Source organism: Petaurus breviceps, unplaced genomic scaffold, assembly GCF_028583685.1.
Source record: "Petaurus breviceps papuanus isolate PSGF00001 unplaced genomic scaffold, PetGlider_PUasm1.0 47, whole genome shotgun sequence".
Taxonomy (NCBI): Eukaryota; Metazoa; Chordata; class Mammalia; order Diprotodontia; family Petauridae; genus Petaurus; species Petaurus breviceps.
In genome coordinates this window covers 3,585,252-3,610,330 of record NW_027186349.1, presented here as the reverse complement: position 1 = coordinate 3,610,330, position 25,079 = coordinate 3,585,252, and the positions used below count along the sequence as shown (strand labels likewise).

Genomic DNA, 25,079 nt, shown 5'->3' with positions numbered 1-25,079 from the left:
CTATCTATCTATCTATCTATCTATCTATCTATCTATCTATCTATCTAGGGAAATCTAAGATTCTCATGTATTTTAATCTTCTTATTTCACATCTGATTGATTCCAGGTACAGGAAGATTAAGGGACATGCCTAAAACAACATAACAAATGAGTGGAGAAGTTAAAGCTGGAACCAATGATTCCTGTCTTTATATATTATTGATATGTAAGTGATCTGAGTAACTTTAACTTTTAAGTCATTTTAAAATGACTTAAAGTGACAGTGGTGAAAGATGGAAATAATATTGGTTTTATATCAGAGGATATGGGCTTAAATCCTATTCCAATTCTTACTACATTTCTGACCTTGGGCAGATCACTGAACGCACTTGGTCTCAGGTTCCTCACCTCTGAAATCTGAGGTTACAATAGCTTTGTATTATTACAATAGCTCCCTGGGTCTTTATGGTTTCCAGACTTGTAAAATGAAGGGTTTGTACTAGATGGATTCTGAGAGTCCTTCTTGCTTTTTATCTTTAGTCAGTTTGGAAAATTGGCAGTAGATAATTGATGGAGGAGCACCTTTAGAATCAAGTAGATCATCATTCAAGTCCTGCTTCTGTTTCAATATTAGCTGTGTTGCAAGTCACATGATTTCACGGTTACCAAACCTCTAAAACTGTGAATTGCTGAATTACAAACCAGTTATTCATGTGTACTGATGAAGGGCATTTCCCCATCTGAAGACTTTCCCACCTAGTGAAATCACAGGTCTGGACCAAAATACACCTACCATTGCCACTACCGCTACTGTTGCTGCTGCTGCTTCTACTATGACCACCAACCACCAGCACCACCACCATCACTATCACTAGCACCACCAACAATAATACAAAACAAAAATATTCACACTAATAAAACTAACAGTTTATTAATTATCTTTGACTACAATTTTCTTAGGATTTAGTAACATCAATATCATCATTTGTGTTCAAATTTTTCTCAATGCTATGTTTATTCCTCCATTATTTCCTAGCATCAAAGGCTCTTGTAGGACAGGAACATGAGTCAAGAAATAATTTGGCATTCAGCTGTTTCTTAGGGTACAGGGAAGAGTAGACAGAAATGAAAGTCAGCCTTAGGGAGAGAAAACAACAAAAAACAGATCTTACAAACATATTCACTGTTTTCTTTTGCCCCTTGTCTAGGCATACTGATACTTCATGATTACTGCTCATGTCAAAAGTAGTATATGCTTTAAATTTAATTCTGTCTCCACTTCTCTGTCCTAACAATCAATAATCTCATCTTTTTAGTTTTGCTAGTCTGAATTGAGGGTAGGAAATTAGTTAAGTAAATTCACACTAAATTGTGACTAAAAGCTTCTCCTAAAAGTACCAGGAATACTTTTAATTTAAGAGAGAATGTTCATTAAACTAAATTGTTTATTTGAACATAAAGCATTGTGGCTAAATGAAGAAATTCAGGCAAAAGGGAGATATTTAGGATGAAGAGGTCCTTTTCCAAAGCAAGAACTCTAGTAATCCAGTTCCCTCTGGATTATGAAAATGGGGACTCTTCTGATGGACATTACAATAGCTCCCTTTACCAACAAAGTATCCTCTCCTCTTTTCCACAGTACACAAAAGATTTATGTTCTCCATTTACCTTCCTCCCATGAATATGATATTAATTTACCAACTCAACATTAACTATATACTTTACTCTCATAGAAGTAGGACTATTTCTTATGTGTGGTAAATGCTCATTAATATTTGTAGATAATGACAATGACCTTGGACTATATTAATTCGACCACCCCCAAATCAACTCCTATTATACCTCACCTTGGGAACTAGAGTACTGGAAACTGGTATATAACGCATATACCAAAGCCTTAACTAAATTCTGTTTAAGGCATTGTCAGTTTTCATACTTTATTTTTCATCCAACACCTGTCTGCTCATGGAGAATCTTCACCTACTTGCTACTTTAAAAAACATTGTGGCCAACAACTAGTTGTGGAAAAAAATTCAAAAGGATTAGCAGAAGTAGGGTAGAAAAACTGAGGATTACTTCGTGGAAAATAATAAGAATTTTTCATCTGATTAAGCTTTTTTTTTTTTAATTGGGGTTAATTAACTTGCTCAAGGTTACACGGCCAGTTATTTCTGGGTGTGGTGATAACTATCTGAGCCCGTATTCATTGCCAAGTCATCCTGACTCTGGGGCTGGTACTCTTACTCACTGCACCACCCATGATTAAGCTTAATCCAATAAAAGTCAATGTGAATGAAGGTTCAAATATGCAAATGTATTTAAAATAGCTTCTAATAATAATAGCAATGGAAGCCTATATCCCACTATAGCAAAATTATATATATATATATATATATATATATATATATATATATTTATTTATTTATTTATGATGGGATAAATGTTTAAAAGGCTTGATTGGTCTTAAATCTATTTTAGTTGATATTAATTACATAGTTTTGTGTTAAAGTACCGAGAAAATGGCCATCTTGTGTTTGATTACACTTATTGTAATTTGTAAGTATGGAAAATGAGTTTAATGTTTGTTGTACTGGCAATTAGTGTCAAGCTAAAACACAGATGGCATGTTGTTAATCTGCAAAAGTAGGGGCTGTCTTTGAGGTATTAAAACACATCAACAATGCTGATTGCTAGATACTTGAATATTCATGATGTCATTTTCTTTAAAATTATTGACATCTAATGCTAATGGACAAAGTAAGTACTAGCCTATGATGCTACAATAACTCTAGTATTTGAAGAATGAAACTATTTCACAGTCATACTAAAGAGTCAAGGAGACTTTTGCTAAATGAATGAAAAATTCTAAAATTAATTAAATTGCTAATAGAGTATAAATTACCTAAAGTATATGAGGTAAAAGTATTCTCAGATATTTTTTTTAAATCTCAATTAATAAAGAAATTTCATTTACTGGACTATTTCTCACTCAGAGAACCAGGCCCATAATAGAAGGAGCATAAAGTTATTAAATATTCTTTTGATTGGATCTTTCTTTAGCAGTAACAGGAAGAAATAATGTCACCTTTTATTTTGAAAAGTACAGAACATAGACAGGCATAGTCTATGACAGGTGGTTCAATGTGATGTTACAGAAGAAATATGCTCTTTGCTTTTGTTGTTTGAATGAAGTTCAATACAAGAAATTTGTAAAGTGGTTATGTCCAGATGAAAGACAGGATGATGTACGAGAAGGAACATTGTATTCAGAATGACACCTAGTTGTGAATCCACGCCCCCCCCCCAAAAAAAAAAACCCTCCTAGGTAGCTGTGTGACTTGTCATCTAAAAAATGGGAGTAATAAAACACAAATTACCTACCTTATTAAGATTGTTACGAGGAAACTGGTCCATTGATAAGAACTGTCATTATATAGATTATGAAGTAGATCTTTACCTAAGGTTATGAAAAGGATTTGTTCATGAAATCCCACCTGTCAATAGAATGTATCTCTCTTTTTTTGAGCAAGAAACAAATGTTTATATATGTATATGTTATGTATATAAATTATATATAAACAATCATTTTTGTTACTAATACCAAACAAATTACAACCCTTCAGAACAATTATATGTCTATAAATGTAGCGTGTGACATATATGTGTGTTACATATTGCATACATAAACACATGTTCACACAAGTACCATCAACATTCATACATACATATGTGTTATGGGAATGGTAATCTGAAGATCTTCCCTGCCCCTTGGCCCTTTGATAGGCTTAAGTGACTCTGAGGAGCTTCAGGCTGGATGTGGTCACCTGGAGCCTGTGGCAGGAGGCTTGTTTTTCAGAAATGCCCAAACCTTGTGTAGCGGCAAGCACCCCAACCGTCCTCAGGGTTTGCAGCTACCACAGGTTCTTGGATCTGCTTTGTTAAAGGAAAGCAACTCAAAATGGGTTAACAAGCTTACTTTAATCAGTCAGACATATATCGTTTACCTTGTTCAGGAGAAAAGGTCAGCACCCTGAACCTCAAAGTATACAGGCATAATTATCAAGACAGAAACATCAAGTAGACAGATTTCCAAACTGTCCAACCATTACATCCATACCCAGTCTACATCTGGGTTTCCACATTCTGGGTTTTTCAAAGCCGGGGGACTCTCAACAACGGCTTCCCAGAATTCAGATCAAATCACAGAACACTTCTCAAAGTGAGTCCCAAAACAAAGCTACACATCAGGGCTTATATAGCCTTCTCCTGGCTCAGAGAATGTAACAACCCTATTGACCCACTGGCCAATCAAAAAGTATCTACTGAAAAACAAGCCTCCCTCCCCAGGCTTCTGGTGCACTTTAGCCTAGGGGCAGGGAAGATCTTTAAAATTTACATTCGCATTACACCTTGTTGCTTTGTGATTGGGCAGTGGGTCAAGAGGGCTGTGACATTCTCTGAGCCAGGAGAAGACTATATAAACTTTCATGTGAGGTTTTGCTTTGTGGCTCACTTCGGGAAGAGTTGTGTGATTTAACCAGATGAGACTCTGGGCAGCCGTTGAGCCCCCTGGCTTTGAGAACCCAGATGCTGGTGCTTGCCTCTCTGGTAACTGACTAGGTATGGGTGTAATGGTCAGACAGCTGGAAGACCTTTATGCTGATCTGTTTTTTTGTCTGTATTTTTTGTCTGATTGTAACTTGTTTGTATTCTCTGAAGTTCAGGGTACTGATTTTTTTCCCCTGAACTAGGTAAATGACACATGTTTAATTAAAGTAAGATTGTTAACCCATTTTGAGTTGCTTTCCTTTAGAAAAACAGATCTAAGAACCCATGCTAGCAGCCATCCTGGGTATGCTGGGGTGCTTAATAGCATGTATCTCTAGTTTTCTTTTCTAACATCAAACAGTTTTTTTTATTAGTTATAAATTATTTGATTTAGGGTTATTGAATGCACAGATATATACACATATTAGAATGTTATTGATATATTGTTTATTTTGGTTATTCCCAAATTTGGTTATTGATACTGGTACATACCTAATATTTTCTGAATGACAAATAATATATACAGATATGTATATATGATATGAACACACATATATGTATACATTCACAATACACATCCACGTATGTATACATACATGTATACATGCCATGTATATACATACATATATGATCATTGTAGAGGATAAAAGAATAAATTATGTCAGATTAAAATCATGAGACAGTCAAGATATCTGATGACTATAATTTTCATATGATTAGTTTTTGTTATATCATTCTTTTGATTGTATTCTTATGGTTGACATTGCCTTTAGTAAGTCTTGTTGCATAAATGTATCTTTCATGAAATAAATTATTAATTTTAATAATTTATGTTAGTGCTACACATTGCATTCAGGTAAAATTTGCTAGTTTGCTTGGGGTGGCATTTATAATATGTTTGTACTATTATCAAATTATCTCAACCACAAAATCAAATGTAAATAAGATAATTTAATACATACAATTAAAATAGAATTCCATGTGGCCTTTATTTTATGTAGAAGTGTATTTGATTTCATACTCCTTGTAACCAAAAGATTTTATTAACCTAATTGTTTGTAATCCCTTGAGTTAGGAGTAGACTAAGATGTGGTAAGTTCAATTAGTAAATCACAAATTGGTAGAGAGAATATTATTAATGCATTATCTTGGGGACATACTCCCTGCCACATAGGATGTTTCCATGATCATAGGCAACTCCCAGTTTAGTCTTAAGTGTTCCACAGATGTTAATATAGAAGAAGAAATCACTATGTCCCATGAGTAACACTAAATATTGCACAACTAATTTTGATATAATGGTATATAATAATTCCTCTAACGTCTTCTCCATTACATTGAATTCAGAGTGTCAATAACAGAGCAATCCATAAAAATATACAAGGGGCTGGGTGGATATGCACACCATACACATACCTAGGTGGTAACCTAGAGACTGTGGAAATTAAATATACAATTTTGGAAACAGGGATATTTAATTGCGCGTGAGATATGCATTATATAAAGAATGTAGCTTTGGAATTAACTATTAAATTCTTAATTATATTATGATATAAGTCATATATACAGAAATATGAGTTGCATAATTTCCTAGTCTTAAACCTCAGACTTAAAGCAAAGAAATTCGATAATAGTTTAGTTCCCATTGTCTATTAAATTCATTTTCTTATAATCTCTCCCTCCATGACTCTCCAGAATCTGGCACAGATGTATGATATAGGAGCTTAAATTATATTTCCTGAATGTATGAGTTGGATGTGAGGGTAAATAGTGATGATTATTGTTGCTAGGAGATGCTGAGGATCATGGATCGTGTAAGCTTGGTAGTTCATTGTCAGTGGTAGTTTAAAGACAATTGGATGTCTATACCATACCTGAAAAAACTGTAATGAGCACTTGGGAGCAGGGAGGGGAGGCATGGGGATAAACAGATTACAGAGAGTCAAAATGGCAGAGATCCAAAATAGACTAGATCAAAGTTTCAATGATATTCAACAATGAAGAGTCACCACTTGAGTGAGAAAAGAAAATCCAGTACAATACATACATACATACATTCACATATATACACAGTTATATACATATTGTATATACATATGCAAACAAAAATAAAAGTGTTCTTAAAGTGAATATGAGAATAACAGATTCATTTATCACTTCAGTTTGAATATTTCCACAGGGAACAATTTATTCTTAACCTGTTATGAATGACAGAGCTCAAGTATTAGAAGAAATTTTCAAAATCTTGTCTAATCACATGTATCAATTAATATATCAATTCCAACTACTACTTCTTTAAGAAGTGACTATTTCCTTAACTCTTTTACTAAAGATTATGGAGATAAGTGGTACAATGGATAGAGTGATAGCTTGAAATAAGAAAATCTTTAGGTCAAATGAAGTCTCAGACACGAGCTGTGTGACCCTGAACAAGTCATTTAACTTGTTTCCTTCAGGTTCCTCAACTGTGAAATGGAGATAATAACAGCATGGACCCTCAAGGTTTATTGTGAAGATAAAATGAGAAAATTTTTAAAAATTTAGTATTTTATTTTTCCCCAGTTAGATGTAAAAACATTTTTAACAGTTGTTTTTAAAACTTTGAGTTCCAAATTTTGTCTCTTCCTCACTCCCCACCCCACACCTCATTGAGAATGGAAGCAATTTGATATAGGTTATACATATGTAGTCATGCAAAGTATTTACATAGTAGTCTTGTAAAAGAAAATATGGAAAAAAGAAAAGAAAACATGGACCCAAAAAAAAACCCTTAAGAAAAATAAAGCACAAAAGTATGCTTTAATCTGTATTCAGACACCATCAATTCTCTCTCTGGGGATGGATAGCATTTTTCATGATAAGTCCTTCAGACTTCCCTTGGGTCACTGTAATGATGAAAATAGTTAAGGTATTCAGAGCTAATCATTTAAAATTTTGTTGTTATTTTGTACACAATACATTTCACTTTGCATCAGCTCATGTAAGTTTTTCCAGATTTTTTAAGAGCATCCTGCTCATTATTTCTTATAGCACAGTAGTATTCCATCATGATCACAAACAATAAATTCTTCAGCCATTTCCTAATTGATGAGCATCCCATGAATTTCCAATTCTTTGTTACCAGAGTAGAGCTGATATAGATATATTTCTACATATAGATCCTTTTCCTTTCAGCTGTTTTATCTCTTCTGGAATACAGACCTAGAAGTGATATTGCTAGATAAAGGGGCATGCATGGTTTTATAAATCTTTGACTATAATTCCATATTACTCTACAGTTGGGTTGAATCAGTTCACAACTTCACCAATAGTGCAATTTTGGCTTATTTTTCCCATATCCCCTCCAATATTAATTATTCTCTTTTTCTGTCCTGATAGCCAATCAAAAAGGTATGAGGTAACACTTCAGAATTGTTTTAATTTTCATTTCTGTGATCAATAGTGAGTTAGAACATTTTTTTTCATATTGTTATAGATGGTTTGATTATTTCATCTGAAAACTGTTCATATCTTTTGATCTTATATCAATTAATTAATGGCTCTTATTTTTAGAAATTTGACTCAGTTCTCTATATGTTTGAGAAATGAGGCCTTTATCAGAGAAACTTGCTTCATTTTTTTAATTTACTGTTGCTAACTGTATTTCCTCCATTCTACTTATCCCCCTTTATTTATTCTATTCTTTCTCTCCTTTCTCCCTGTCCCTTTTCAAAAGTCTTTTGCTTCTGCTCCCTCCTCCCCCAAACTACCCACCGTTCTATCACCATCTCATTTTCTCTTATCCCTTCCTAGTATATTTTCCTATAGGGTAAGAAAGATTTCTATACACAATTGAGTGTGTATGTTATTCCCTCTTTGAACTAATTCTGATGAGAGTGAGGTTTACTCACTCACCCTCACCTCCCTCCTCTTTTTCTCCACTGTAAAACTTTTTCTTGACTCTTTTATGTGAGATAATTTACCCTCTCCCTTTCCTTTTCTCCCAATGCATTCCCCTCTCACTCTTTAATTTTATTTTTTTAGCTATGACCCTTCATATGCAACACACACCTGTGCCTTCTGTTCATATGTACTCCTTCTAACTGCCCTAATGATCGGAAAGTTCTTATGAGTTACCAGTATCATCTATCCATGTATGAATGTAAATAGTTTAACCTTATTAAGTTCCTTGTGGTTTTCATTTCCTTTTTACCTTCTAATGCTTCTCTTGAGTTTTGTATTTGAAAGTCAAATTTTGGGGGCTGCTAAGTGGTGCAGTGAATAGAGCACTGGAGTCAGGAGGACTTAAGCTCAAATCTAATCTCAGATAATTAATACTTACTAGCTATGTGACCTTGGGCAAGTCACTTAACCCCAGTTATCCTGCCTTCCCCCCTCCAAAAAAAAGCCACATTTTCTATTCAGCTCTGGTCTTTTCATCAATAATACTTGAAAGTTCTCTATTTCATTGAATATTCAAATTTTCCCTGAAGTATTATACTCAATTTTGTTGGTTAGCTGTTATTTGACTGTAATTCTACTTCGTTTGCTCTCTGAAATTAGGGTTAGGGTTAATTCTAGGGTTAATTTTTTTTTTTATGGTTTTTTTTTTTTCCTTCAGTGAAGTTTTGTGCCTCATTTTCCATTTGGTCATCTTTTTTTTAAGTGATTCTTCTCCTCATTGACTTTTTGGACTTCTTTTGCCATTAGACATAGTCTACTTTTTAAGGTGTTGTTTTCGACAGTATTGTGTGTGTGTGTGTGTGTGTGTGTGTGCCTACTTTACCAAGTATTTAACTTTTTCAAGGTTTTTTTTTTAATCACTCATTTCTCTTCTTATCACCAGAGAACAATGCATGCTCTTCTTAGAGTCTTTGGATGTAAGAACTTTGACTTTATTATTTTTTATGTCTCGTGTTTTTTATCTTTCTTTTCACCATAGAAACTTTCTATGGTCAGAATCTTTTCTTTTGTTTGCTCTTTTCCCCAGACTATTACTTGCCTTTGAACTCTTTGTTAAAGTAGTGCTCTGCTTCCAGGCTGTAGGGCACACTGTCTTAAGCTTCAGGGGTTTTGTGCAGCTGTTTTTCAGAGATACTCCTATGGACCTATACATATTCAGTTCTCCCAAGATGGTATGATTTCAGGATAGCTATTTGCTCTTCTCCTGGCCTGTGCTCTTGTCTTTGGGTGACTACATGCACTCTTTTGTGCCTTAGAACTGTGAGAAGGGTCCCTGCTCCATTGTGGCAGCATACTTTGGTTTGTTATTGCTTATTGTCATGCTGTGACTGCCACACAGGACTGTGACCCAGATCTGAGTATCAGCAAAGCAACAGTGTCCTTCCTCAGTGCTAGCAAAGAGACCCCTGTAATCTCCTTCTGGCCAGTTGTTCCACCTCCATACTATTTGTGGGCTAAGAGCTCTGAAAGCAACAATGATGATGATGATGATTTAGTGGCTCACAAGACCTGTTCCTTATTTGCTTGGGCTTTGGTGGTGCTGGCTTGACCTGTAATGGACTATGCTACACTCTCCCAGGTGTGAAAGACCTTTCCTGCTGACCTTCTAACTTGTCTTTGACATCTGTGGACTGAGAAGTCTGGAAAGCACCACTGCTGCCACTGATTCCATCCCAGAGCCTGTTCTTGGTTTTCTAGGGTTAATTGTGCTTCCATTACTATACTGTGCTCCTCTTTCACTCTGGTACAATAGACCTTTCCGGTGGACCTTCTAAGTTATCTTGGACTAGAAAATTGTTTCATTCTGCCTTTTTCTGTGTTCTGCTGCCCTAGAATTAGTTTAGAGTCATTATTTAAAAGTATTTGAATGGGTTTAGGGGAGAGCTCAGGCAAGTCCCTGCCTTTACTCAGCCCTCCTGACTCTATTTCTGAGAGAAATAATAATTTTAAAAGCACTTAACACAGTGTCTAACTATATCAATACTATATAAGTGCTATGTAAATGTTAGCTAATATTGTTGTGTCTAAAACACATCTTTGGTTCCCTATTATTCTCACCCCCCCAAAATAATTATAATTTCACTATTTAATTGAATAGATAAGGGATTTCATTTAAGATATATCTTTTTTTCCCTAATCAGTGATAGATTTGTTATAGATAATCCCTAAGATCTCTTCTGTTTCAGTAACTATAAATTCTATGTCTTTTCTAAATATCTATCATCTCACAATTTAAATCTCCAATTAAGGGCTCTCCTTTGAGTTAAAGGCCAAACTTTTGATCATGCAAAAAAAAAATGACCAAAGGGAAGTCCTTGGTAGCTCCCCCTAAGAAACTACTACTTAAGATGTAATTATTATAATTCAACTTTTAAGTAACCGGAACCATTGTAAAATGCACATTTTTTAAAAGAGTTATAGGCGAATTGTTCCTAAAGCACAATAAAAGGATATGCTTGATATATTCACATTACCAAGATATTCATTCCAGTTTGCCTATAATATGACTTTAAGAGTAAGGAGTAAATATGTTAGCCATGAATATGTCAGATTTGCATATATCATATTTGCTTTTGCAAATTTTCAAATCTTGTAATAATTACATGGCTGACAAGTTCAATTTTAGGAAGAAAATTTAAAAATAATCCAAATTTTAAAAGGCTGCTTATTTGGGTGTTTAGAGAAGGGCCTTTTTTTAAGCTCTTATGAAAATTTATTTCAACTTGACTAAAACTTGGAATTCTGTCATTTTTGTTCACACATACTCTGATTCATGTATTGGATTTACCAAGTTGTAAAACAGACCATTAATATGTGTCATAAATATGTAAATAAAACCAGCTGTTGAATCTTGAAAAAAAGTGGGGGCAGCTAGGTGGTGCAGGAATAGAGCACTGGCCCTAGAGTCAGGAGGACATGAGTTCAAATCCAGACCATAGACATTTGACACTTAATTAGCTGTATGACTTGGGCAAGTCACTTAACCCTAATTGCCTTGCCTCCCCACTCCCCTACCCCCAAAAAGAAAAAAATAATAACCCTTTTTCCTAATTTATATTTCTATTTTCAATTTTCTTAATGGTACTCCCTAATCATAAGTAACTACCACGTCTTCGACATTTTCTGTCTGCATATGGGTAGATGGTGAACCATTTAGATAATGCATGATTTAATTAGAGGCCCTAAATGCACTTTATGATGTTTAAATGGCAGAAAGCCAAAAAAGGTTAGGGGCATGGTATTTCCCTGATAATAGCTAATGAAATGGAGATAAAGGTGACCTACTAGATAGAGTTTACTTGGGTTTTCAAATGTATTTTTTGTAGTATCCTGGGAACTCTATAAACAAGTAATCATAGAGTTAGACACTGAGTTGTGTGATACATTGAAGCATGGCTAAACTATAGGAAGAGACTTGTAATGAATTGTTGCTCTAGGGAGTGTAAAGGTTAATCGAGTTGTTGTTATAGACATTGTTGATGTTTAATGTATTTATTACTTGAAGGAAGAGGTGAACTGAGTAAGTTTGCAAGTGAGTAAGTTTGTGTTTTAAAACATTCCAATACTTAAAACTTTAAGGACTGTGAAAAGCTATAGTTCGTCACATGTAACTAAATTTTAACAAAATCAGAGAGTAAGCTAATGTTTCAAAAGATAGATTAAATAAGGAATTCCTTTGTTGTCAGAATTAGTCTGATCTTGTCAGAAGTATTTGTTAATGCTTTGCCTGTGAGAAAAAATTTGAAATAATTATTACTATTATTTTATTGGGGATTGTCATGGAAATGTGAAAGTTAAAGGTTCTTAAGTACTTTGAATATATAATAATTATAGCTGACCTATAGTGATTTAAAAATTGTAAAATATTTTATATACATTATTTCACTTGATCTATATAAAAACTCTATGTATTCTTAGTCCCATTTTACAGATGAGTAAATTTAGTTCCAGACAAGTAAAACAAAGTAACCTGATGGTAGTTGAACTCAGATTTTCCTGACTCCAGGCTGGGAGAGTACCACATAGTTGATTCCATGTTAAATGAATTTCTTAAGGTTATGTATTTATAGTAAATTAGGAGAGAGTAGGGTAGAATGCATAATGTGGATCTTTTTAAATCAAAAACAGTGCTCTTCCAATGGTTAAGTAGTATAAAATTACATTTTTCACAATATAATACTTACATCAAACTACTATTGGTAAAAATAAATAAACAAACAGAAAAAAAGGCAAAGCAAAACATTGTATTACATCTAGGAGGCCTAGAAGTGAATTCAGATAATTTACTTTGAAACTCCTTCCATTATACATAATAATTGCTATTCACATAATTAAATACTCAGTGCATACTTACTAAGTGTCTATCTACTATCTATTATGTCTGGCTCCAGAGTTATTTGAATTTCATTATTCAGTTGTTTCAGTAAAGTCTTAAGCTTCATGACCCCATTTGGGGTTTTCTTGGCAAAGACATTAGAGTGGGGTAAAAATGTACTGTAGTGGTTTGCCATTTCCTTCTCTAGTTCTCTCTCTCTCTATCTCTCTCAATTTATTGGATGAGAAAACTGATACAAACAGGGTTAAGTGAGTTGCCCAGGATCACACAGCTAGTAAGTATCTAAGGCTAGATTTGAACTCAGAAAGATTCTTCCTGACTCCAGGAACTATATTCATTAAGCCACCTAACTTTAAAGTTTACATGGCATCATACTATGTCTATTATTCAGTCAATAAACATTTATAAAGTGCTTATCATGAGGGAAGTGCTGTGCTACTTACTGTTTTTTTTTTTAGAGGTGGGGGGGGGAGCTAGGGCAGTTGAGGTTGTCACATGCCCAAGGTCACACAACTAGATTTTGTGTTAAGTGTCTGAGGTCGGATTTGAACTCAGGTTCTCCTGACTCCAGGGCTAGTGCCAGGGCCGTTTCTTTTTTAAATGAGGTTGATAAAACACAGTCTTTTTCCTCAAGGATTTCAGTCTAATGATGTATGGCAACAGGGAAATATATATATATATATATATATAATATAAACTCTGGCTACATATAGGAAAAATAAGAAATAATTGAAAGACGGAAGGGATCAGAATTGAGAATAATTGCAAAGGGCTTCAAGTAGAAGGTAAGATTTTAGTTGGAACTTGAAGGAAGCCAAGGAAGCCAGTAGGCAGAAAGAAGGAGAGAAAACATTCTAAGACAGGAAACAGCCAGAAAAAATTCCAGGAGCTGAGACATGGAGATGATATGGGAATGAATTCACACACTGAAAGTTTCTTCCAGTCAAATGACAAGGTTTATTGTAATGTCAATAGGAGCAGGTGAGGTCCTAATGAACAGGCAACTTAAAGGGGTTGGGGAGAAGAATGGGAAAGGGGAGATGTTTATATCCAAAAGAAAAGAGTGAAAGGTTCTGGATGGGATTAAGGAGTGGTCTGCATATGCAAATCCTTTGGGGGAAGTCAAGAGGACAGTGAAAGATGAAGAGGTTGAGCATAAAATGATGAACTTTAGGGTAGGGGTGCTTGAGATGCCAAAATAAAAACACACAGGGTCCTGCAAAATGAATTCAACTCAAGTCTTCTCTCAGCCAAAGAAAAGCAAAGTTTATTAAAAGTTCACTTATTTTGGACACAGAGTAAGTCTGTGCTAGAAAATTCTATGGTGCTTTCACACCACATTGTAATGGGAATGCAGATTTGGAAGATCTTCCCTGCCCCTAGGCTAAAGTGCACCTGAAGCCTGGGGTGGGAGGCTTGTTTTTCAGTAGATACTTCTTGATTGGCTAGTGAGTCAATAAGGTTGTTACATTCTCTGAGCCAGGAGAAGGCTATATAAGCCCTGATGTGTAGCTTTGTTTTGGGGGCTCACTTTGAGAAGTGTTCTGTGATTTGATCTGTATTCTGGGAAGCCATTGTCCAGGGCCCCCCCGGCTTTGAAAAACCCAGATGTGGAAACCCAGATGTTGATTTGGTATGGATGTAATGGTTGGACAGTTTGAAATCTGTCTACTAGATCTGTTTGTCTTGATAATTCTGCCTGTATACTTTGAAGTTTGGGGTGCTGACCTTTTCCCCTGAATAAGGTAAACGATATATGTCTGACTGATTAAAGTAAGCTTGTTAACCCATTTTGAGTTGCCTTCCTTTAACAAAGCAGATCTAAGAACCTGTATGGGCAGCAAACCCTGAGGATGCGCTTGGGGTGCTTGGTGCTACACACATGGAGACAAGATGGGGTCTTATATACAGAAAGGTTGTGGGAGGAATCTAGGGGTGGTCTAGGGTAGGAGTTTGGGGAGGGTCTTCAGGAGGAGTTAATGAGGTCAGGTAATAGTTGATTTGGGTATAGATATTTTGGTAGGCTCAAGGGTGGAAAGTAGATGGACAATGGAGGGCCAAGCTAGTGACAAAGGTTTGGGCAGAACCACAATGAAAGGCTCATGCAAATACCTCATCAAATAGGATTATTCAATCAGAGTTCAAGGGGGGATCTGAGAGCCTGTACCTCAAAGATTCAAGGAGAGCTCAAGGGGGTTCCCAGAGCCTGCACTTCATCAAAACGAATGTTAAATAAGCTAATTAGGAGATCTAGATGTGCTGGGGTGAGTCAGTTGCCTTGGACAGAGACTCCAGTGATCTGGGCTGCTGAAAGGTAAGGGAGAATTCAGGGACTGAGTTTCTTACAAAGACATGATCTTTTCCTTTTGGAATCCAGGTATTTTCACCATAGGGACTTGTTCTAGGAAGAGCAAGGAGGTCATTGTCACAGGATCAAATAGTACCTGTCTGGGATAGGGTGAAAGAAGACTGGGAAGATAAGAGGGAACTAGGTCATGAAAAGCTTTGTGTGCCAAACAGTGGATCTAGGAGTAGATCAGAAGCTATGGTTTACTGAGTTTTTTATATGGGCATGGATGTGAGTATTGGTGACAAGTTGAGAGCAGCATTTAAGGAAAATCACTTTGATAGCTAAATGGAGGATGAATTAAAATGGGAATAGACCTGAGGCAGGTAGATTCACCAGAAGGCTACTGCAATAGTTCAAGCATAAGGCTGTATGTACTCTTGATGGGGTACCTGGGGTCTAGGTCAATTTGTGAAGCCAACTTGTCCTTTCCCAACCTTGGGCTCTGCCCCATCCCCCTATCCTGCACTCCGCCTAGGCAACACCCTGTGACCCCTTTGTTCTTACTTAATATCTTCCTTTCTCCTCCAGCCTGGCCCACACCCTCCTTTGTCCTTGCCTCAGGTCTCCTCTGGTCTGGCTCAAATCTTATCTAAACTATCTATCTATGCACTGAGGTCCCTTCCAACTGGTCAGCCCTAACAATGGCAGCCCTACCCTTTAAAAGTAAAAGCATGTACCCCTCTCACTCACAGGTCCCCTAAAGGACTCTTGCCCGCTTCTCATAGAAGCTTAACAATAAACTTCTACAACTCTCACTCCAATTAAGCCTGAGACCTTGAATTCTTTCCAGATGCTATTGCAGGTTTTCTGGTCTTAGATAAGATCAGAATTCCTGCTGAACCTATTGGGATTCTGTCCCTCATCACTCTTATATAGTAACTCTGAAATCAGAAGACCTGGGTGAAGATCCTGTTTCTGATAATCACTACTGTCAACCTGAATTCAAGAGAAAACAAACATAGTGAAATTGAAGTCTTTAAACAGGACAAAAAAGTTGCAGGGAAAGGCCACACACAGAAAATGCTGAAGTACCCAAGGAGGAGTCTGGGAACAGGGTTTATACTGGGCTCTAATGCAAAGGAATGGCCAGGTTGCAGGTGGGAGGGGTTGGGGGCCTCTCACAATTTCACAAGTTAAGTTGTTTTGCATTACAAAAAAAGTACCTAGAGATAGTTTGGGAATTTCTGGAGGGGAGAGTTTTGGAGATTTACAAAATCAGTCAGAGTTGGGATTGATAATGTGTGCTAAATTTCAGACAATTCATGGGTCTGGGAGTGGGGGCAAGGTCAGATTTAGTCAGTTTAGTTTGACACTAACTGTACAATTTTGGGAAAATCACTTAACTTCCAGTAGGCCTCAGTTGTTTTATCTTCAAATAAGATTTTTGGATGACAAGAACCTAAGATATCTTTCAATTCTAGAACTTTGTTCTAATAATCTCACAACCTTATCAAATCCATACAATAGCCATTTGCTTAGCTGTTACCTTTTCCATTGAATAAATTAAGACTCACAGAAATGAGCTGTTTATATCACAAAACTTGTTAGTGGTAGATGGTTAAAACTGATGAAAATTCATTTCTTATGATTGTCTGTTGAGTGCTCTTTCTATATATACTACCATGTTTCCCCGATAATAAGACACTGTCTTATTAATTTTTTTGGAAAGAAAAACACCAGAGGGCTTATTTTCAGGGGAGGGCTTGTGTTGTCCTGCCTCAGCTCTCCTCCGCAGCACTGCTCTCAATGGTGCCAGCAAGCAAATCACTGGGGAAGAACAGGTTGCAGCTCGGAGCGCAGCTTGCGTTTCACCCTGAACGGGGGGAGGGGGGGCGGTGCATACAGAGGGTACCATAATGTAGCGTGTAGCGCAGGGGATCACCTTCACTACAGTAGCAATCTCAATAGGGCTTATTTTCGGGGAAGGGCTTATTTTATAGGAATCTTACAGAGTAAGGGGAGGGCTTATTTTCGGGATAGGTCTTATTATCGGGGAAACATGGTACTTCCTTATTAAGAGGGGTAGGTAGTAATGGGGTTTAGGCTCTGGGACCCCCCTTGAATCTTCCCACTTGATGAGGCATTTGTGTGAGACCTTAAGACTTTCATCATCACTAGGTCCAAATCTCTATTACTTTTAACCTAGCCTAGCCCTCCATTGTCCAGCTACTTCCCAACCTTGAACCTATCAAAATATCTATACCTAAATCTGTTACCCTTAAACTAGCCTAGTCCTCCATTGTCTGTCATCTCCAGGTAGCCTTCAGCTACTGCCCACCCTTAATTCCATTCCTGGAGTCTGACCTCAGTTCTGGTAAAGATCTTCCTTAGATTCCCCCTCAAGATCTTCCCCAAACTTCTCCTCTAAACCACCCCTAGATAACCTCGCACAGGCTTTCTACATATAAGATTCATCTTGCCTCCAGAAAAGGGCTGAGATTCTATCTAGTGCAGACTCAAGTCTCTGTCAGATTGTTCTGGCTTGCTTGTCAACACAAGCTTCACAAACACTTAAGATCCCTAAGAGTCTAACCATTATGGTGAATCTTTAATATACTTTGCTTTTCTTTGACTAAGAGAAAGCTTGAGTCGAATTCATCACCCAGTACCCAGTGTGTTGGTATTTTTGGGTCTTGAGCACCCCTAAGCCCCTAAACCTCAACCCATGATTCCCTGATTAGGAAACACTTCTAATCTCAAGTTCTTCTCCAGCCAACACTGGAACGTGTGAAAACCTCCCCTTCTCCCTATCCCTATCCCTTTCTTCCTATCTTCCTGTAATTTAAGGGTTTTTAAAAATTTTCTTTTAGGATAGCTTTATAATTTAATCTATTCAAGGCTTTTCCCCCCCTTCTTTGGAAAGCTGAACTCCAGATATTTTATATGTTTTATAATTATTTGGAATGAAATTTTCCTTATTGTTGCTTCTTATATTTTGCTGTTACCTAGAAATTCTACTGATTTCTAAGGATTCATTTTACAGACTGTAACTTTGCTTAAGGTTTTAATTACTTGAATTAGTAGCTTTTCTGTTTGCCTAGGATTTTCCAAGTATACTATCAAATCATTGAGAAACAAGAATACTTTTATCTCCTCAATTATCTTTATAACTTTAATTTTTTTCTTGTCTTATTACTGTCGCTGATTTCCAATACCATGTCAATAATAATGGGGAAAATGGGCATTCTTGCTTTTCTCTTATATTAGAAAAAGTTTCTGTTGTTGTTATTTGTCCAAGAAGACCATGATATCAAGGAGGCAATGCAATGACAAAAAAGTGAATTGTATTTAAGTGAGGGAGGGCCATGCAAAGTCACTAGCCTCACTTTCTTTTTAGGGTATTCTGTGTCCAGTGGCCAGATATAGATAAAGACAACTGGAGATGGCCCAGGATGCAGTGGGGAAACATAGCCTTTTCAAGGTAAAATCTCTAACAGGTCTCAATTTGATTGAGGCAATGCACATTTAGTGATTAAGACTAGGTTAAAAAAGAGGCAGAAAATGATCTCTTTATGTAATTCAAAATCATTTTTTTTTAATTTCTTAAAGATCAAACTTTACCCCAGATCACTCTGGCTCTTATTGATTGGCAAAATATAGTTCCCAGGTCAAGCTGTACTTGATTATAGTTTGGTCCTGATTAACTCAGAATGAATATAAATAATAATTCTTTCTGTTTTGGCCAGAAACTCTGAGGGTCTTTCCCTCCCAGATGAATTTTTTTTTTGACTAGGTAAAGAGGTCATTCTCTTCCTCATTTCTTAACTAACATTTGTCACTCAATTAGAAAAAAAATATGTATATATAAATATATATATATATATATGTATATATATATATATAATGTATTTCTTTGTATTTTATGTTTTCTTTGAGTGACAGATACTATTTTGTTTTACTATGTGTGATTTTTTTTAATAAGGCCTCTCTATGCTTATGCTTTGTAAGGTTTGTAGCCTAAGAGAATGTTATACTTAATCAAAGACTTTTTCAGCATCTATCACAATGACCACATTGCTTTGATAATTTCCTTTTTAATATGACTAATTAAATTGTTTTCCTAATTTTGAAACATCATTGCATACCTGGAATAAACCCCCATTTTGTCATAATTTATGATTCTAGGATAATTTGCTGTAGTCTATTTGATAAGATTTTGGTCAAATATCTTTTTAGTCAATATTCATTAGTTTTTCTTTTCTGGTTTGTCTTTTCCTGGTTTACATCTCATTTAAAGGATTTTGGTTGGCTTCTTTTGCATTTTTGAAACACTTTTTTAAAAGTATAGGTACTTATTTTCCAAAAAATTTCATTGCATTCTCCTATGAATTCTTCAGAACCAGAGATGATTCTCCTGCCTCCCCCACTTTGATGATTCTTTTTCTTTTTCTGATTCTATATCTAAATGTGCCCTAACATTCATCTTTCAAATCAGCATTTGGAACACAGTCCATTTGTAAATTTGGTATGACTCATGTAGTGGATCTTTATCATGCTAATTTGGATGAAATTTAATATTTATATATAATCCTTATTCCCCAATACCATGTTTTGTGCTACTATAATAATTTTATTGTTCTTTTGTTCTGTAGCATTTAATTTGGCTACATACTTAAAATGTAAATAGATTCAAACTTTGAAATGACATTTTTCTTCCTAAAATATGACAAGATTTTTAAAATGTTTTTAAGCAATTGGGGTTAAGTAACTTGCTCAAGTTTACACAGATATTTATTTCTGGCTGTGGTGCTAAGTATCAGAACCCAGATTCGATCCCAGGTCATCCCGATTCTGGGACCAGTGCTCTTACTTGCTGTGCTACCTGACTGCCCCGATATGACAACTTTTTCTTAAATATGTGTTATGTCATAGGAGCCCATCTTATACGGGTGACATTTAAGAAAATAATAGATGTAAATATATTAAATCAAAACTTTATTGCAATTTAAAAGCATTGCATTGATTTCCATAATAGCAGCAACTTAAATCTAAAAATTTCATATGGGAAATATTGTGAATTCACTTTAACATTGTGAATAATAGAAACATGTGCTTTAAAAATCTTTATTTGCCCTTGAAAAATTTTAAATATATTTTAAACTATTCTTTAAAAAATTGGTCTCACTTCTTCCCTCTCCCTTTTCTTTCTCTTCTTCCTCTTTTTGCCTTCCTCCTTTTTTGATATTCTTTTACTCCTACCCTCTGATCTTATTCTGCCACTCTCTCCTGTTTTCCCTCCTCTTCTTACTCACATACCCTTTTCCAAAGTTCCTCTCCTAGTTCATCTCTTTCTCCTTCTTTTTCTGTCCATCATTCCATTGGCATAACTACCTCCTGGTGAGAAAATCACCGCCATCAAAACATCTATTTTTTATAGTCTTGGAGAGTTGCATTATGTACCTTAATCCCATGTGTGTGCATGTGTATGTGTGTGTATCCTTTATAACTAATTTATAACTAATATAACTAAAATAATATAACTAATTATAACTAATATCCTTTATAACTAATATCCTATTGTTTGTGAATTGAACTAAATCGTGCTTTTACTCTATTCATTTTTTTCAGCCTTGACTTAACAATTTTGGTATTTATTAGTACAACTTTCCCCTGCATTTTCTTTTTGGAAGGTCACTGAGATGTTTCATATCTGCAGTGTATTAAGGTACATTTTTCCTGGTTTCTGGGGACCAAAGGGAGTATCTCTTATAGATGTCTAGATAGGTCTTCTAGAGATCCCCAATTTTTCATCAAAAGGAAGATGAAATGGAACTTGGCCTAGGGTCAGACTTTCTACTGTGATTGGTCAACTTAGATATTTTTTAATCTCTAGAATTAGAACCTCTTTTCCCCATAATGCTTCTTATCTTTTTTTAATGCTTTATTAACTTCTGATTTACATCATCCGTTTCCGCCAGATTTTGAGTTCCAAATTTTCTCCCCATTTTTCCCCTACCCACTGCCCCAAAATAGCAGTCCCACAGGATATCCCCTCCTCCAATCTGCTCTCTCCCATATTTACTCCCATAACCTTTTGACTTTTCAAGTGGATCTCTATGCCTCAGTGCCTGTATATCTTATTTCCCAATTACATGTAAGATGGTATTAATAATAATAATATATGTATGTATGCACATACATATATATATATATATATATATATATATATATATATATTTGAATATTTGATTTTAAAACTTTCAATTCCAGATTCATTCCCTTCCTTCCTTGTCACATACCCTTACTGGGAAGATAAGCAGCTCAGTATAGGTTGTACATGTGTGACCAATGCAAAACAATAACAGAGTAGATATATTGTAAAAGACTGACTATATTTCCCTCCCTCCTATCCCACCTCCCACTTGTTCTATTCTCTGCTTTGATCCCATCCCTTTTCAAAAGTGGGTGTTTCCAACTTCCCTCGCCCCAAGCCTGCCATCCCCTCCATCATCCTCCCTCTCAACCCCTTTCCCCCCTACACTCCTGGAGGGTGAGATACCCTATTTAGTCTGTATTTCATTTCCTCCTCAAGCCAAATTCAATGGGAATAAGGTTGACTCATGCCCTTTTGCCTTCCTATTCTTCCCATCTATTGTAACCATTTTCCCTTGCCTCTTCTGTATGAGATAGTTTACCCCAATCTGTCTCTGACCATCTCCTCTCATTATATTCCTCTCACCTCTTAATTTCACCTTTTAAGTATCATCCCTTCCTATTAAATTGATCCTGTGCCCTCTATCTATGTAAACCTGTAAACATATATATACACATACTCACATATGTATTCATATGCCCATATACCATCATATATATATATATGTTACAGTTGTTGTTTTTCCATGTAGGAATGTTAATAGTTCAACTTTCATAAGTTCCTTGTGATTTCTTTTCCCTAATTACCTTCTCATGCCTCTCTTGCTTCTTATATCTGAATGTCCAATTTTCTATTCAACTCTGGTTTTTTCAGCAAGAATGCTTAAAAGTCCTCTATTCCACTGACTGACCATATTTTCCCCTGAATCATGACACTCAGTTTTGCTGGGTTTGACTCTTGGTTTTCATCCCAGCTCCTTTGCCCTCCAGAATATCATATTCCAAGGCCTTCAATCCCTCATTGTAGAAGCTGCCAGATCCTGGGTTATCCTGATTGTGTTTCCACAATATTTGAATTGTTTCTTCCTGGCTGCTTGTAATATTCTCTCATTAATCTGGGAATTCCGGAACCTGGCTATAATATTCCTAGGAGTCTTCTTTTTGGGATCCTTTTCAGGAGGTGATTGGGGGATTCTTTGAGCCTCTATTTTGCCTTCTGGTTCTAAAACATCAGGGCAGTTTTCTTCGAGAATTTCCTGTTGTATGATTTCTAGGTTCATACTTTGATCATGGCTTTCAGGTAGTCCAATAATTTTTAAATTATCTCTCCTGGATCTATTTTCCAGGTCAGTGGTTTTTCTCATGAAATAATTCACATTGCCTTTTATTCTTTCATTTCTTTCGATCTGTTTAACAGCATCTTGATTTCTCATAAAGTCATTAGCTTCCATTTGCTCCAATCTAATTCTTAAGCAATGATTCTCCTCATTGAACTTTTGATATTCTTTTTCCATCTGGAAAATTTGACTTTTTAAGGCATTCCTCTCCTCATTGCCTTTTTAAGCCTCTTTTGCCTTTTGAGTTAATCTGTTTTTTAAGGTGTTATTTTCCTCAGTCAGGCTGTTGACTTTCATTTCATATTTTTCTTGCATTTTGTCATTTCTCTTCGCAATTTTTCCCCCACTTCTCTTATCTGCTTCTTAAGGTCCTCTATGGTCTGTAACCAGCTTGTATTTTCCTTTGAAGCTTTTGGTGCAAGAGTTCTCACTTCACTGTTTTCCTTCTGTTCCATGCTTTGCTCCTTTTTGCCCCCAAAATAGGAGTGTAATTTTGGAATCTTCTGTCTGCTTTGTTCCCTTTGCCTGGTCATGTCACCCTTCAGTCACTTGACCCCTGGGCTTTTTGCCACAGTAGGACTCTGCCACCAGACAGGGGATATTTTGTCCCAAACGCTGGCATTTTCTCAGCTGCTGGAGGTATTAGATGGGTGCCCTCTCTGAGGTCTCCACATGCTCTGGCAAGCTGGACACTCACCCCAGGACCTCCACCCTAGACTGCAATCCAGATCCAAGCAAGTTAAAGCAAGAGCGATTACCCCTCTGACTGGTGCTTGATCCCCTTACACTCTGCAGGCCAGGAGCTGAAGCTGCCACTTGGCGCTGGCTGTCTGTGCCCAAGTCTCAGCAGCTTCTCACCCTGGGGGCAAAAGCCATGCACTCCCATTTACTGGGTCCCAAATTCCAGACTGCATTGACCTCTCACTTTGTCCTTCGCATATATGTGTTGATAAATCTGGAAAGGGCCACAGCTGCTGCTGATCTGGACTCCCTCCTGCTGGTGGCTGGTCAGGCCTGCCCTGGGGCTAAATCGTAGTCATGGGGCTGGGCTCAGCTCCCAGAGCCCTGTGCTGGCTGATTCATGCTGGCCTGCTGGGCTGTCCTCAGTGTGAGGTTAGCTTCTCTGTGTCATTTTGTGGGTTCTGCAGCTCCAAAGTTTTTCAGAGTCCCCTTTTTACATGGATTGGGGAAGGTGGAACTAGAGTAATTTTTAAGTAAAATTTTAAGGAGGCAAAATATTTATTTGGTGTATAACATGCCTTCTTTACATACAGATTCCTTATTCAGTCTTCTTCCTGTTTGTTCTTTTCCTCTAAAATATCAAAAGTCTCATACTATTTTCTTCCTACATGATATACTTCTATGTATTCCCACATCTCTATATATGTTCAGCTGCTTGTAATCTACCTCTCTTGCTTCTACCCTAAATGGAAATTAATCTTTATTGTGTCAAAACTATGAGATTGATAATATATTAACTGTAAGGTGCCAATGCCTGATAATGGTTTAATATATCAATAATATTCCTGAAACCAATGGTGTAAATTCCTAATGTAGTATTTTTCTTTTGGGAGTGGTGGTGTTATTCTGCTTTTTCTAATACCTAAATAATCTACTATTCATTTCTAACTCAGGAAAAAGAAAATTCATGAACAAAAATTTGTTTGGGAGGGGCACTGTAGGACTCTTCCTTTTCTTCCTACTCTGAAACAGCAACAGAAGAAATAGCCCATTTCAACCTGTTCCCCTAGCCCTTGGCACAGGTGGACAGCCAAAGTTAGGGTCATTAGGAATCTGTGTAGCCAGTCAGGCAAATGAAACTGTCAGTCCTGGGAGTAGCCAGGCAATTCGGCAGCCAAATGCCCCACAGAACGAAATCTGGGGGAGCCAGTGGCAGTATGCCCACAGGCCTCAGTTGTGCAAGAAACAAGAAAAGGAAAAAAAAAAACAACATATGTAGAGGCATCCTCTGCATTGAAAGATGAAACCTCCCAGGCCCAGGATCAAGTAAGCAGGCTGGACCTCTGGAACCAGAGAGACCTGGGGAACATGGGGTTGGGGATAAACAATCAAACGTGGCAGTAGGGTCCAGGTGGGAGTAACCCACTCCCCCGCTCCCCCATCACATGTTGTGCTCATCTGTGATTGGATGTTAGCATCTAAAAGGTTACCCTGACTCCCTTCCCAAGGAGAATACCTGATATGGATCTGGTTTTACAGTACAGCTGCTGGAAGAATCATTTCTTTAGCATGGCTCTGGAATTCTTTGTGCATGTGCAATGGCTTCTCAAAGGAGGTGCTGCACTGGTCTATATACCAGAGATATTTAATCTTGCTGTGGGATTCACTTCAAACATTAATGGGCCCCTCAAAAATCAATTGTGTTAGCTCATCTTCTAGTGTAGTTGCAGTGGTATTGAAGGCTGTGACCATTTCATGTATGTCAGCAGCGACACTGGGATTGAAATACTAGATGAGAGCATGGTTTCAGATC

The 25,079-nt window shown here is 36.6% G+C and overlaps 1 pseudogene; it reads right to left on the bottom strand.

Moving 5' to 3' along the window:
* Window positions 1-86: 86 nt before the first annotated feature.
* Window positions 87-25,079, bottom strand: part of LOC138171802 (COP9 signalosome complex subunit 1-like) — an 88,230-nt pseudogene continuing 63,237 nt past the window's right edge.